The sequence below is a fragment of the Neofelis nebulosa genome, chromosome 13, assembly GCF_028018385.1.
Source record: "Neofelis nebulosa isolate mNeoNeb1 chromosome 13, mNeoNeb1.pri, whole genome shotgun sequence".
NCBI lineage: Eukaryota > Metazoa > Chordata > Mammalia > Carnivora > Felidae > Neofelis > Neofelis nebulosa.
The window spans coordinates 17,166,298-17,181,829 of NC_080794.1; positions in this window are offsets into that span (position 1 = coordinate 17,166,298).

Below are 15,532 nucleotides of genomic sequence, written 5' to 3' on the forward strand. Positions count from 1 at the left end.
GATAATAGCCCTTTGTCCGATGTGTCATTTGCAAATATCTTTTCCCATTCCGTTGGTTGCCTTTTAGTTTTGTTGGTTGTTTCCTTTGCTGTGCAGAAGCTTTTTATCTTCATAAGGTCCCAGTAATTCACTTTTGCTTTTAATTTCCTTGCCTTTGGGGATGTGCCGAGTAAGAGATTGCTACGGCTGAGGTCAGAGAGGTCTTTTCCTGCTTTCTCCTCTAAGGTTTTGATGGTTTCCTGTCTCACATTCAGGTCCTTTATCCATTTTGAGTTTATTTTTGTGAATGGTGTGAGAAAGTGGTCTAGTTTCAACCTTCTGCATGTTGCTGTCCAGTTCTCCCAGCACCATTTGTTAAAGAGACTGTCTTTTTTCCATTGGATGTTCTTTCCTGCTTTGTCAAAGATGAGTTGGCCATATGTTTGTGGGTCTAGTTCTGGGGTTTCTATTCTATACCACTGGTCTATGTGTCTGTTTTTATGCCAATACCATGCTCTCTTGATGATGACAGCTTTGTAGTAGAGGCTAAAGTCTGGGATTGTGATGCCTCCTGCTTTGGTCTTCTTCTTCAAAATTACTTTGGCTATTCGGGGCCTTTTGTAGTTCCATATGAATTTTAGGATTGCTTGTTCTAGTTTCGAGAAGAATGCTGGTGCAATTTTGATTGGGATTGCATTGAATGTGTAGATAGCTTTGGGTAGTATTGACATTTTGACAATATTTATTCTTCCAATCCATGAGCAGGGAATGTCCTTCCATTTCTTTATATCTTCTTCAATTACCTGCATAAGCTTTCTATAGTTCTCAGCATACAGATCTTTTACATCTTTGGTTAGATTTATTCCTAGGTATTTTATGCTTCTTGGTGCAATTGTGAATGGGATCAGTTTCTTTATTTGTCTTTCTGTTGCTTCATTGTTAGTGTATAAGAATGCAACTGATTTCTGTACATTGATTTTGTATCCTGCAACTTTGCTGAATTCATGTATCAGTTCTAGCAGACTTTTGGTGGAGTCTATCGGATTTTCCATGTATAATATCATGTCATCCGCAAAAAGCGAAAGCTTGACTTCATCTTTGCCAATTTGGATGCCTTTGATTTCCTTTTGTTGTCTGATTGCTGATACCAGAACTTCCAGCACTATGTTAAACAACAGCGGTGAGAGTGGGCATCCCTGTCGTGTTCCTGATCTCAGGGAAAAAGCTCTCAGTTTTTCCCCATTGAGGATGATGTTAGCTGTGGGCTTTTCGTAAATGGCTTTTATGATGTTTAAGTATGTTCCTTCTATCCTGACTTTCTCAAGGGTTTTTATTAAGAAAGGGTGCTGGATTTTGTCAAAGGCCTTTTCTGCATCGATTGACAGGATCATATGGTTCTTCTCTTTTTTTTTGTTAATGTGATGTATCACGTTGATCGATTTGCGAATGTTGAACCAGCCCTGCATCCCAGGAATGAATCCCACTTGATCATGGTGAATAATTCTTTTTATATGCTGTTGAATTTGATTTGCTAGTATCTTATTGAGAATTTTTGCATCCATATTCATCAGAGATATTCGCCTGTAGTTCTCTTTTTTGACTGGGTCTCTGTCTGGTTTAGGAATCAAAGTAATACTGGCTTCATAGAATGAGTCTAGAAGTTTTCCTTCCCTTTCTATTTCTTGGAATAGCTTGAGAAGGATAGGTATTATCTCTGCTTTAAACGTCTGGTAGAACTCCCCTGGGAAGCCATCTGGTCCTGAACTCTTATTTGTTGGGAGATTTTTGATAACCGATTCAATTTCTACGCTGGTTATGGGTCTGTTCAAGCTTTCTATTTCCTCCTGATTGAGTTTTGGAAGCGTGTGGGTGTTTAAGAATTTGTCCATTTCTTCCAGGTTGTCCAGTTTGTTGGCATATAATTTTTCATAGTATTCCCTGATAATTGTTTGTATCTCTGAGGGATTGGTTGTAATAATTCCATTTTCATTCACGATTTTATCTCTTTGGGTCATCTCCCTTTTCTTTTTGAGAAGCCTGGCTAGAGGTTTATCAATTTTGTTTATTTTTTCAAAAAACCAACTCTTGGTTTCGTTAATCTGCTCTACAGTTTTTTTAGATTCTATATTGTTTATTTCTGCTCTGATCTTTATTATTTCTCTTCTTCTGCTGGGTTTAGGCTGCCTTTGCTGTTCTGCTTCTATTTCCTTTAGGTGTGCTATTAGATTTTGTATTTGGGATTTTTCTTGTTTCTTGAGATAGACCTGGATTGCAATGTATTTTCCTCTCAGGACTGCCTTCACTGCGTCCCAAAGCGTTTGGATTGTTGTATTTTCATTTTCATTTGTTTCCATATATTTTTTAATTTCTTCTCTAATTGCCTGGTTGACCCACTCATTCGTTAGTAGAGTGTTCTTTAACCTCCATGCTTTTGGAGGTTTTCCAGACTTTTTCCTGTGGTTGATTTTAAGCTTCATAGTATTGTGGTCTGAAAGTATGCATGGTGTAATTTCAATTCTTATAAACTTATGAAGGGCTGTTTTGTGACCCAGTATATGATCTATCTTGGAGAATGTTCCATGTGCACTCGAGAAGAAAGTATATTCTGTTGCTTTGGGATGCAGAGTTCTAAATATATCTGTCAAGTCCATCTGATCCAATGTATCATTCAGGGCCCTTGTTTCTTTATTGACCGTGTGTCTAGATGATCCATCCATTTCTGTAAGTGGGGTGTTAAAGTCCCCTGCAATGACCACATTCTTATCAATAAGGTTGCTTATGTTTATGAGTAATTGTTTTATATATCTGGGAGCTCCAGTATTCGGCGCATAGACATTTATAATCGTTAGCTCTTCCTGATGGATAGACCCTGTAATTATTATATAATGCCCTTCTTCATCTCTTGTTACAGCCTTTAATTTAAGGTCTAGTTTGTCTGATATAAGTATGGCTACTCCAGCTTCCTTTTGGCTTCCAGTAGCATGATAAATAGTTCTCCGTCCCCTCACTCTCAATCTAAAGGTGTCCTCAGATATAAAATGAGTCTCTTGTAGACAGCAAATAGATGGGTCTTGCTTTTTTTATCCATTCTGATACCCTATGTCTTTTGGTTGGCGCATTTAATCCATTTACATTCAGTGTTATTATAGAAAGATACGGGTTCAGAGTCATTGTGATGTCTGTATGTTTTATGCTTGTAGTGATGTCTCTGGTACTTTGTCTCACAGGATCCCCCTTAGGATCTCTTGTAGGGCTGGTTTCGTGGTGACAAATTCCTTCAGTTTTTGTTTGTTTGGGAAGACCTTTATCTCTCCTTCTATTCTAAATGACAGACTTGCTGGATAAAGGATTCTCGGCTGCATATTTTTTCTGTTTAGCACACTGAAGATATCGTGCCAAGCCTTTCTGGCCTGCCAAGTGTCAAAGGAGAGATCAGTCACGAGTCTTATAGGTCTCCCTTTATATGTGAGGGCACGTTTATCCCTTGCTGCTTTCAGAATTTTCTCTTTATCCTTGTATTTTGCCAGTTTCACTATGATATGTCGTGCAGAAGATCGATTCAAGTTACGTCTGAAGGGAGTTCTCTGTGCCTCTTGGATTTCAATGCCTTTTTCCTTCCCCAGTTCAGGGAAGTTCTCAGCTATAATTTCTTCAAGTACCCCTTCAGCACCTTTCCCTCTCTCTTCCTCCTCTGGGATACCAATTATGCGTATATTATTTCTTTTTAGTGTATCACTTAGTTCTCTAATTTTCCCCTCATACTCCTGGATTTTTTTTATCTTTCTTTCAGCTTCCTCTTTTTCCATAACTTTATCTTCTAGTTCACCTATTCTCTCCTCTGCCTCTTCAATCCGAGCTGTCATGGTTTCCATTTTGTTTTGCATTTCGTTTAAAGCGTTTTTCAGCTCCTCGTGACTGTTCCTTAGTCCCTTGATCTCTGTGGCAAGAGATTCTCTGCTGTCCTGTATACTGTTTTCAAGCCCAGCGATTAATTTTATGAGTATTATTCTAAATTCACTTTCTGTTATATTATTTAAATCCTTTTTGATCAGTTCATTAGCTGTTGTTATTTCCTGGAGATTCTTCTGAGGGGAATTCTTCCGTTTGGTCATTTTGGATAGTCCTTGGAGTGGTGAGGACCCGCAGGGCACTTCCCCTGTGCTGTGGTGTATAACTGGAGTTGGTGGGCGGGGCCGCAGTCCGACCTGAGGTCTGCCCACAGCCCACCGCTGGGGCCGCAGTCAGACTGGTGTGTGCCTTCTCTTCCCCTCTCCTAGGGGCGGGATTCACTGTGGGGTGGGGTGGCCCGTCTGGTCTACTTGCACACTGCCAGGCTTGTGGTGCTGGGGAGCTGGCGTATGAGCTGGGGTGGGTAGGCAAGGTGCACGGGGGCAGGAGGGGCAGGCTTAGCTCGCTTCTTCTTAGGTGATCCACTTCAGGAGGGGCCCTGTGGCAGCGGGAGGGAGTCAGATCCGCTACCGGAGGTTTGGCTCCGCAGAAGCACAGAGTTGGGTGTTTGCGCGGAGCGAGCAAGTTCCCTGGCAGGAACCGGTTCTCTTTGGGATTTTGGCTGGGGGATGGGCAGGGGAGATGGCGCTGGCAAGCGCCTTTGTTCCCCGCCAAGCTGAGCTCTGCCGTCCGGGGCTCAGCAGCTCTCCCTCCCTTTGTCCTCCAGCCCTCCCGTTCTCCGAGCAGAGCTGTTAGCTTATAACCTTCCAGATGTCAAATCCCGCTCGCTGTCGGAACACACTCCGTCCGGCCCCTCCGCTTTTGCCAGCCAGACTCGGGGGCTCTGCTTGGCCGCGGGCCGCCCCTCCGCCCCGGCTCCCTCCCGCCAGTCCGTGCAGCATGCACTGCCTCCTTGCCCTTCCTCCCCTCTTCCGTGGTCCTCTCGTCTGCGCTTGGCTCCGGAGACTCCGTTCTGCTAATCCTCTGGCGGTTTTCTGGGTTCTTTAGGCAGGTGTAGGTGGAATCTAAGTGATCAGCAGGACGCGCGGTGAGCCCAGCGTCCTCCTATGCCGCCATCTTCCGGAACTCCTCCCTAGTGTGTACTCCTAATTGCATTATCTTCTTGAAAGGCTATATTTGGTTTTTCATTGGCATTCCAGTGAGAGAGAATTGTAAGGTATGTCTGTTAAGCATCTAACATTGATTTCAATGTACGTAATTGATCTGATAAGATATCCAACTTCTATGTCAAATGCTTGGCCATTCCCTGAAATTGAGGATAAATATATGGCGATAGTGATCAATTTTAGGATAAAAAATTCATTTCAGGGCATTTATTTTTTTCAAAAGTGAGTCCAGAAGCACGAAACTCCTTACAAAATATCTTATTTTCAGGTAGCATCTTACTTATCTGTCAGTTGCCACAGTAGAGATACAAGTACTACTGTCATGTTACCTTGGATTTTTTTTTCAACATTTTTTTTATTTATTTTTGGGACAGAGAGAGACAGAGCATGAACGGGGGAGGGGCAGAGAGAGAGGGAGACACGGAATCGGAAACAGGCTCCAGGCTCCGAGCCATCAGCCCAGAGCCTGATGCGGGGCTCGAACTCACGGACCGTGAGATCGTGACCTGGCTGAAGTCGGACGCTTAACCGACTGCGCCACCCAGGCGCCCCATACCTTGGATTATTTTTAAAAAGAAAGCCTTACAAGGTAACTTAGTGTGTGGCACTTTCCAGAAACCATTGCAACTCTCTCACATTTCAAATTCTTTGGGCAAGTAAACAAACAAACAAAGGAATAATTTTATTTGCTAAATGAGAGTATAATTTAAAACATGGCACTTCTCATTTGAGTATTTTTTATTGTGGTAAAATGTATAGAACATAAAATTTACCATTTTAGACATTTTTAGCATCTAGTTTTAATGGCATTAAGTACATTCACACTGTCATGAAACTGACCACATCCATCTCCAGAACTTCTCTCATCTTTCCCAAATTGAAATTCTATATCCACTAAACAATTTCTCATATATGTAACATATACACACCATAGAGTATTAGCGTTTAAAAGGAAAAAAAAATCTGAAAAGCTACAGTAATCACAACAGTATGGTATTGGCACAAAAACAGGCACACAGATCAATGGAACAGAGTTCAGAAATAAACCCATAACTATATGGTCAATTAACCTATGACAAAGAGGCAAGAATATGCAATGGGGAAAGACGGTCTCTTCGGCAAACGGTGTTAGGAAAACTGAAGAGCCATATGCAAAACAATGGAACTGGACCACTTTCTCACATCATGCACAAAAATAAATTCAAAATGGATTAAAGACCTAAATGTGAGACTTAACACCATAAAACTCCTAGGAGAAAACAAAGGTAGTAATCTCTTCGACATCAGCCTTAGCAATACTTTTCTGGATATGTTACCTCAGGCAAAGGAAACAAAAGCGAGATCAAATTATTGGGCCTACATCCAACTAAATAGCTTTTGCACAGTGAGAAAAGCCATCAATAGGACAAAAAGGCAACCTATGGAATAGTAGAAAATACCTGCAAACAATATATCTGATAAAGGGCTAAGATCCAAATTATTTAAAAAAGTCATATAATTCAATACCAAACAAATGATCCAATTAAAAATGGGTAGAGGAGTTAACTAGAGATTTTTCCAAAGAAGACATCCCGATGGCCAACAAACACATGAAAATATGCTCAGCATCACACATCATCAAGGAAATACAAGTCAAAACCAAATGAGATACCACCTCACACCTGTCAGAACAAGTAAAATAAACAACTCAGGCAACAACAGATGTTGGGGAGGATACAGAGAAAGGGGAACCCTCTTGCATTGCAGGTGGGAATGCAAACTGATGCAGCCACTCTGGAAAACAGTATGACGTTCCTCAAAAATTGAAAATAGAAATATCACGTGATCTAGTAATTTCACTACTGGGTATTTACCCAGAGGAAATGAAAACACTAATCCAAAAAGATATTTATTGTGCCCTCTGTTTATTACAGCATTATTTATAGTAGCCAAGATATGGAAACAGCCCAAGCGTCCATTGATAGATGAATGGATATAGAATATGTGGTATCTTCAATGGAATATTACTCACCCATAAAAAAAGAATGAAATCTTGCCATTTGTCACAACATGCATGGACCTAAAGGGTATTATGCTACGTGAAATCATTCAGGCAAGGAAAGGTAACTACCATATGATTTTACTTATATGTGGAACGTAAAAAACTCAAATGAACCAAACAAACTGAAACAAACAGACTCACAGAGAGGACAAACTGGTGGCTGGCAGATGGGAGGGGGGTGCAGAAATGGGAGAACTGGGAGAAAAGGTAGAAACTTTCAATTATTAAAAAAAAATAAGTCACAGGGATGATAACTACAGCACAAAGAATATAGTAATATTATAACAACACATGGTCATAGAAAGTAAAAACTACAGTTACCCTGGTGAGCGTCTCATAATATAGAGTATATATTATTAATAATATAGAATTACTATATTCTATATTCAACTGAATATTGAATATTGAGTTTTGAATAGAATATTTTACACCTGAATGTAACATAACATTGTGTGTCAACAATACCTCAATGAAAATAAGAAATTCTGACGCATGATAAAATATGAAAACATTTTACTAAATATGTTTTGCATGTAACTTTTTTAGGAGAACTGCTCTCGCCATTGCCAATGCACTGGTTCAGTTGGGTTGATTAACTTGGGGAATTATCTGACAAGGTGGTTATTTGAGTTTTATCGATAGAAGATCCTCTTTTTCTCTTGGGCATTTAAATGACTCATTCTAGGTTTTCAAGGTAGCTTTGATTTTAAATTTCTTTGCCTTGTTGCCATGAATATACCTCTACTCATCAGGAGATACTATGTCATGAATTTTGGTACAGAAAACGCAGCTATATGGGATCTATGGAAGATTATCTGGCCTTCCTAGCAATTGCACGTTCCGTAATCAAGCAAAAAATGCTAGGCTCTTCATTTCAAGACTCTGAGTGAATCCCATGATTATTTATAAGGAAAAAGGGAGGGGAAACGCCTCAAACAAAAGAAAGCCAATGATTATGTGCTTTGCTTGAGGGGTTTAAAAAGAAATGTACATATAAGTATCCGTACCAGTGAGCTGTATGTTATCACGGGGGCCAATAGGGTGGGTTTAACAATCAGCAAATCATGGTTAATGGGAACAGTGTCACGAGAGGTTATGGTCTTCATCACTGTTAAAGCAGCTGATAACACCACCCCAATTATCCTTCGAGAAGCCACTCTTCCTGTACTCAAGTGGTTCCAGCAAGTGGGATCCATCCTCCAGGTCCAGAGGCTGGTAACTGATCTACAGGTGGCACAGTGCACTCCATATTCAGATGCACAGCAATAGAAACAATCTACATCCAACCAATGAGGCTTGCCCACGGAAGGAACAACGTCAGGGAAGTGTTATCTTTCCCCCTAGATTGTTGTACTGGTAGAATGTAAGCCTGTAACCATCAGAATCTGCTTTTGCCACCTAACATAGGAAAGGGCCTCCCTAGTCTCTGGAAACAAACTCGCCATGTATTAATCAACCATCCTTTTTTCAGAGAATCGGACCTAACAGAGTGTTTCATGTGTAAGTATGGAGTGTGTACGTACACACACACACACACGAGTTGGGGTTGCTGACCCCCTCCCCAGTCAAAATTCCATGCATAATTTCCACTCCCCAAAATCTTTACTACTAGCAGCCAGCCTCCCATTGACCAGAAGGAAGCCTTACAGATAACATAAGCAGTTGATTAGTTTGTACATGTATTATATATTGTATTCTTACCATAAAGTTACAGAGAAGAAGATGGCAGGAGAATTATAAGGAGGGGAACGCGCATTCACAGTACTGCAAAAAATCTGCATGTAAGTGGGCCTGCACAGTTCAGACCTGGGTTGTCCACAGGTCAATTGGATAAAGAGAGAGGGAGATTATAAGAAAAATGATAAGGAATTGGAGGCTGGCAAATCCCAACAACTATAGTCAGCAAGGGAGACCTAGGAAAACTAATGGTATAATTCGCAGCTCAAACCGAGGTCTGAGAACGAGGACAGCCAATGTAGGTCTAGCCCAAAGTCCAGCAGGCTTAACACCCAGGAAAATCTCATGTTTCAGTTTGGGTCCAAAGGCAAGGAAAAAACTCAATCCCAGTTTAAAAGCAGTCAGGAGGAGGAAATTTCCTCTTGCTCACTGCCCCGCACTCCGCCCCACCCCACCCCCACTGAGGCCTTCACCTGATTGGACAAGGCCCACTACACTAGAGAGAGCAATATACTTTAGTCTATCAACTAAATATTAATCTCATCCAAAAACATTGTCACAGAAACATCCAAAATAATGTTGGACCTCAGGTACCTAAATTGATACATAAAATTAACCATCAGACACTGGAATCATGCAGAACCTGAAGATGAATGCAGGGATCATTCAGGGATGACACCATTTGAATTGTTGCTTTTAGCCATGCCTAAACCAGCCCTGCTTTCCATTTAATCCTGTGAGTCAGCTTGAGTTGTGTTTGTTACTCACCATTGAAGACAAATCAAAACAGAAACCTCCAGTAATGTAGCAGGAAATTTTGCTAATGAAGAAGGAATTTTCTAGTATTATTTTAAAACCATTAAAGGGGCGCCTGGGTGGCTCAGTCAGTTAAGCGTCCGACTTTGGCTCAGGTCATGATCTCATGGTTCGTGGGTTCAATCCCCGCGTCGGGCTCTGTGCTGACAGCTCAGAGCCTGGAGCCTGTTTCGGATTCTGTGTCTCCCTCTCTCTCTGCCCCTCCCCGACTTGCACTCTGCCTCTCTCTGTCTCAAAAATAAATAAAAATTTTAAAAAAATTTTATAAATAAAACCATTAAAACCTTTAGTTATATCCTTGTCCTCACTTACTTCTTCCCCCAGAGACTTTCTTGTAGCACAAAGAATGTGGAGATCAAGGTGTTCCAGGAACACCTATGCAAGAGTGAATTTCATTGTGTTTTGGCAGAATACCAAGAACTTTGTTCTAACACAGCTGTTGCCTAGTGCAGGTCCACACACTACTGATGCTCCCTGTTGAAGTTCCAGGAGTAGGACGCATGGAGAAAATAAGGATTGTCACACGAGTTACTCAAAAGGTAAGTGTTTTCACTTGAAAGAGCTCTCCTCCCTACTTAGATTATGCCTCTCCAACTTTTTTGGCAGAAAAATAGTGTTTGTTGTTTGTTTTGGTTTTCTTCCGATGATAATTGTAATAGAAAAGTTGATTTGTCTGCTTCTTAGTGTCCTTATTTGGCATAATCAAGGTTTTTCTCTGCTGCCCCTTCAATGCATTAAAAGTGTTGTCCTCCTCACTCCCCACAGAACATTCTGAGGTCAGCTGCATGGGGTAATTTTCCTGAAAGGTTTTCTGATGACCTAGGTGTCACTCGAGAGCTCAACCAACAATGTGAGGTGAATTCCTTCCTGAAGATAATGCTGAGACCACAACAGAGCCCTTTGTTGATCTGGGGACTGAGTCTTGTGCAGGTTTGGGAGCCACGTTTCCAGAAGCCATCACTGCTGGGGCTGCTGTTGCTTGTGAAGCAGCTCCTGGGAACGACTGGTCACAGTATTACTCAGAGCCATAATTAGCTCTCCAGGAGAGACAGTGACACAGCAGCCACAGACACTTCTGCCAGGATTCGTGACTGCCAGAGTGCAGACAGCAAATAAAGGCCGTGCTTCTGTCCCTCCCATCACCCGTGGGAGATACCACTCACTGTGCACGCACTGTTTCCTGCTGACTACAATCTACTCAACAGGAGCCACCAGAAATCAGCTGGGGAGAACGTCGGAGACATTCTCTGTCATCTGTTGCAGGCCAAGGCTGATCCAGAGCGTGCCGGTGTCTACACCGGGCTTTTCTGCTGCAGACACGCTGTGTGCACATTTCCTGGTGATGCTGGGCTGGACCCCCTTTCAAAGCATCAGCTCTGTTCAGCTGCTCCTCGGGGCTTCCAGGTTCTGTAATTCCTACCACTTCCATTTGTTTCCTCGGCCTTAGGGTGGCCACTGCTTCCCAGGTTCCTGGTTACCGTTGTTGCTCTTACAGTGATACCATTATTCAATGGGCTTTTGTGATGTGTCAGCAGGAACCATGTGAACCTCATATATGTGTATCACATAAATGTATATTAGTCCTTATAGCAATGCTAGGTGGTAAGTCCTTTTCGTATCCATATTTCCGAGATGAGGAAAATAAAGCAAAAGGGGTGAGACAGTCAGGGCCATGATGGTGTAGTAGTCATGATCTTCCGGTGTCTTCCTCAACGAATAGACAGAGATACTCCTTTCTTCAGAAAGGCCAAGTAGACTGGGCATGTCAGCAACTTTGCAGAGAAAGGGGGGCCCACTGCACGGTGCAGCTGAAGATAAAGATGGGATCCACATCTAACATACAAAAAGAGAAGTGTTCTCAACTGAGGACAACTGAGTTCTACCTAAAGCTTCTTGTTTTTTAGTCTTCTATTTATTGTCCATTGATAAAATACATTTAAATATATAAAAACTCTTCCTTGAATCTCAGCAAAATTATTGGTCATTTGGGAAGTCCTTTATCCTTTAACACAAATTCATTCTTGATATCTTCAGTTAGTAACTTTTGAACGAGACTACCAATAATCATTCTATTTATACTTTGCCAGTATAAAATCTTACTAATCAAGGATTATCGTGGAGAGGGATCAAGTCAAGGTCTACAAGTTACTGGGTCCAGAAAGTACAGATGTATGAAGACATCCAAGCTTCCAACAGTAAATGGAGTCAGAAATGTATATCCCTTCACAGACCCCAAAAGTTACTGCATGGGATCACTGTGTATCATTTCATAGTGTGGTAACAGAAAATGAATATAACCCCAGATGATGGTAGTTATCGTGTTCAGCACGAATCATCTTTTTTTTTTCTTTTTTCACTACTGTTTTAACTGAAGTCTAATGAACACACAGTGTTATATTAGTTCGGCGTGTATATTATGATTCCACAACTTTGTATATCACTCAGTGCTCATCGCGATATGTGTGCTCTTTATCATCCTTAATTTTTACAACTCAATGACGTAGGTACGGTCACATCCAAATTTTACAAAGGAAGAAAAGTGAGGTTTAGAAAAATTAAGCAGTTGTTAAACGTCACAGAGCTGAAGAATAAGCACCTCAGTAAACTCAAACCTAAAAGTGTCTCCCACAGGACCCTAGCCTTCTTGTGGATACTGTCCTTGGATTAAACCCTTCCAATATCCTTTGGAATTACAGCATCAACAGAATTTCTACCGAAATTGGTTTTTCCTCTCATGAAACCTCTGTCCTCTCTCTGGATAGAGAAGCTGTTGAAAGATCAGTCTCCTCAGATTTCTCAGATCTTATTTCTGAACAAGAAAACCATTCAGAACCCATGTTAAGGTGTAGAATTTCAATAATCAGTGTAAAGTATGAAGAGATTCTAAAAAGCTTTTTTCAACTACATCAAAACTTTACAGTAAAAAGTAACATAATTTTTGATTCACTCAGTATGAAACACTATTTTTAAAATCTTAATTAATAAAATATAAGAGAGATCTATAAGGGACCAGGGCTCATTAGAATGTATTATAGCCACATATGTAAGGACATATGATATTTGATTATGCACTCTTAATTATAAATTAATAGGTTTTTATGGATAGATATTTTAAAATTTAAACTTGGTGAATTTTCTATTGACACATAGCATGCATTGCAGTTTTCACGCAATCTAATAATTAGCACAGTGCAAGAGAGAAGTAAACGTCTAAACATTTTTCTAGGGCATTGTATATTCTTGCTTTCAATGCTTAATTAGTCCCTATTCACCGAATGAGACACAGCATTCTTTCTGATTTCCTACACACATACATACCCAAACACATACACATGGGGTGAGAGTATTGCATATATATTGGTGATTCGTCTTCCGATTTGGAAGAAGGCACATTACAAAACTATCTTAAACTTGGAGGAAAGCTCAGGATCAAAAATGAACACAAAATAAACATTGATGTCACAGATTGAAGTGACTCAACTCTTTTTTTTCCCCTTCAGACTTCAGCCTCTCAAAAAAAACAAAACAAAACAGAAACACATTCACCCAAATGTAGATAACCTAAAAATTACATATTCACTTTGTATATCGAGTTGTGACCCAGCTTTGCTCAACAAAGTGACAAATAAAACCTTTTATTTTTCAAGTTTTCCCCCCTTTTATCTCGTATGGTACACTTGGCAGATTGGGGGGCCAAACACCATCACCTGAAAGGCTGGTTTTTGACCAGAAAGGCCTGGGCCTATAGTTCTCTTTTAGCCCTTTGGTTACTTCACTTCAATTTTGGTACAGCCTCTGCACTAAAATTCAAGGGGTTTTGTGTGTCCAAGATCAGCCTATGTAAAGCAAGTATTTGCCCTTTTCCTTCCCACTTAATATCAAATGATGCCATAATGTAAGTGCTTTTAAGGCTAAGACCACAACCTTAGACATATTGTCACAAAGTCTCTGTTGCTACTAAAGTTGGTAATAACTACATCTAAATAATTCTTACTTCTCAAATAATCAAGCAGTATTCATATCTTATTTTTTAAATTGACATCTTTAAACTTCTGAGCTAACAGGTTTGTGTACCCAACATTACAGTCTGTGATAGTTAATGATTATGTATCAAATTGACCATGTTCATGGATGCATGGATATCTGATAACGTTATCTCTGGATGTGTCTGCAAGTATTTCTGGAGAAGACTAGCATTTGAATTGATAAACTGAGTGAAGAAGACACCCCTCCCCAATGTGGGGGGGCCCATCCAATCCATCCAGGCCCTACCAGAACAGAAGGAAGACACCCCACCCAACATGGGTGGGCCCACCTCATCCATCCAGGCTCTACCAGAACAGAAGGAAGACACCCCTCCCCAACATGGGTGGGCCCGTCCAATCCACCGAGGCCCTACCAGAACAGAAGGAAGACACCCCTCCCCAACATGGGTGGGCCCGTCCAATCCACCCAGGGCCCTAGCAGAACAGAAGGCATAGGATGGGGGACTTTGCCCTCTCTGTTTGAGCTAGGTCATCCATCTTCTGCCTTTGGGCATCAGGGATCCACGTTTGTGGTACCTAGACCCTCACCACATAGTTCTCAGACCCTCAGACTCCGGCTGAATCATACTCCTGCTCTCCAGGGTCTCCAGCTTGCAGATTACAGAGGGTGGAACTGCCCAGCCTCCATAATCACAGGAATCAATTTTTATAATCAATAGCATGCTCTCTCTCTAGTTCTGTTTCCCTGGAGAACTCTAACATACTGCCTGAATGGACATCATTGAAACTGTGGAAGATAGATTAGGCTAAAGATAATATAGGTAGATCAATAATAATTGTCCTTTTAAAAAACCTCATGAATGTGAAATTTACATTAGTTGATAGACTTGACCAAATCAATCAGGTTCAGCTCTGTATATATCTGACCTCTTTATATACATAAATATGCATAATATTTCCTCTTGCACGCCCCCTTAACCCAAGGAACAAGGAACAATCATCATTTAAGTCCCCACCCAGAGCTACTCTGCCATCAGGACTTTGGAATAACACAACTTTGAAAACCTCTGTTGTTCATCACCTCCCGCAGGCTGGAACTGCTTAGTCCTGGTTGCTAGAACAGGAAACAAGACATACATAGACCAAATCGTTAGGGAGCTTATACTCCGTGTTGAGAAGCATACAACTTAGTGATAAGCTTTTGTGTCACATCCTCAGTATCCCCTCACCTGACAAAGCTGAGACACATTTGCCTCAACTGGTGACTGCAGGTTTGAGTAACCACTATACAGCATGCAAGGTAAGACCTGCCTTCATCATACTACCAGCCAACCTCGACTCCTGTGGCTCGGCTCAGCTGGTGTGAGATTTGACTGAAGGGCAACTTCTGATTGATTGGTTCATTGACTGACAGGCAATTTCTCTTCCCCATTACTTAGGTCACTAAGGGCACTATTTAAAATACAGATGAGGTGAGAGTTGATGGGGGGTGGGAAGGGTGGGAGGGAGGGTGATGGGTATTGAGGAGGGCACTTTTTGGGATGAGCACTGGGTGTTGTATGGAAACCAATTTGACAATAAATTTCATATATTGAAAAAATAAATAAATAAATAAATAAATAACCAAAGGAAAAAAAAGTAAAAATAAAATACAGACGAGGGATGCGAGGGTGGCTCGGTCGGTTCAGTGTCCAACTTTGATTGGGTCGTGTTCTAACTGCTGGTGAGTTTGAGCCCCCCCCCCCCATTGGGCTCTGCGCTGACAGCTCAGAGCCTGGAGCCTGCTTCAGATTCTGCCTATCTCTCTCACAAATAAACATTAAAAAAATTAAAATACAGATGACTGACTTTCCTATACAGAAACTTATAATTAGTGGCAAGATGTGTATATATAAACAGAATACACACACACACACATATATGTATATAAACAGAATGAGGAAGATTTTATAATTGTT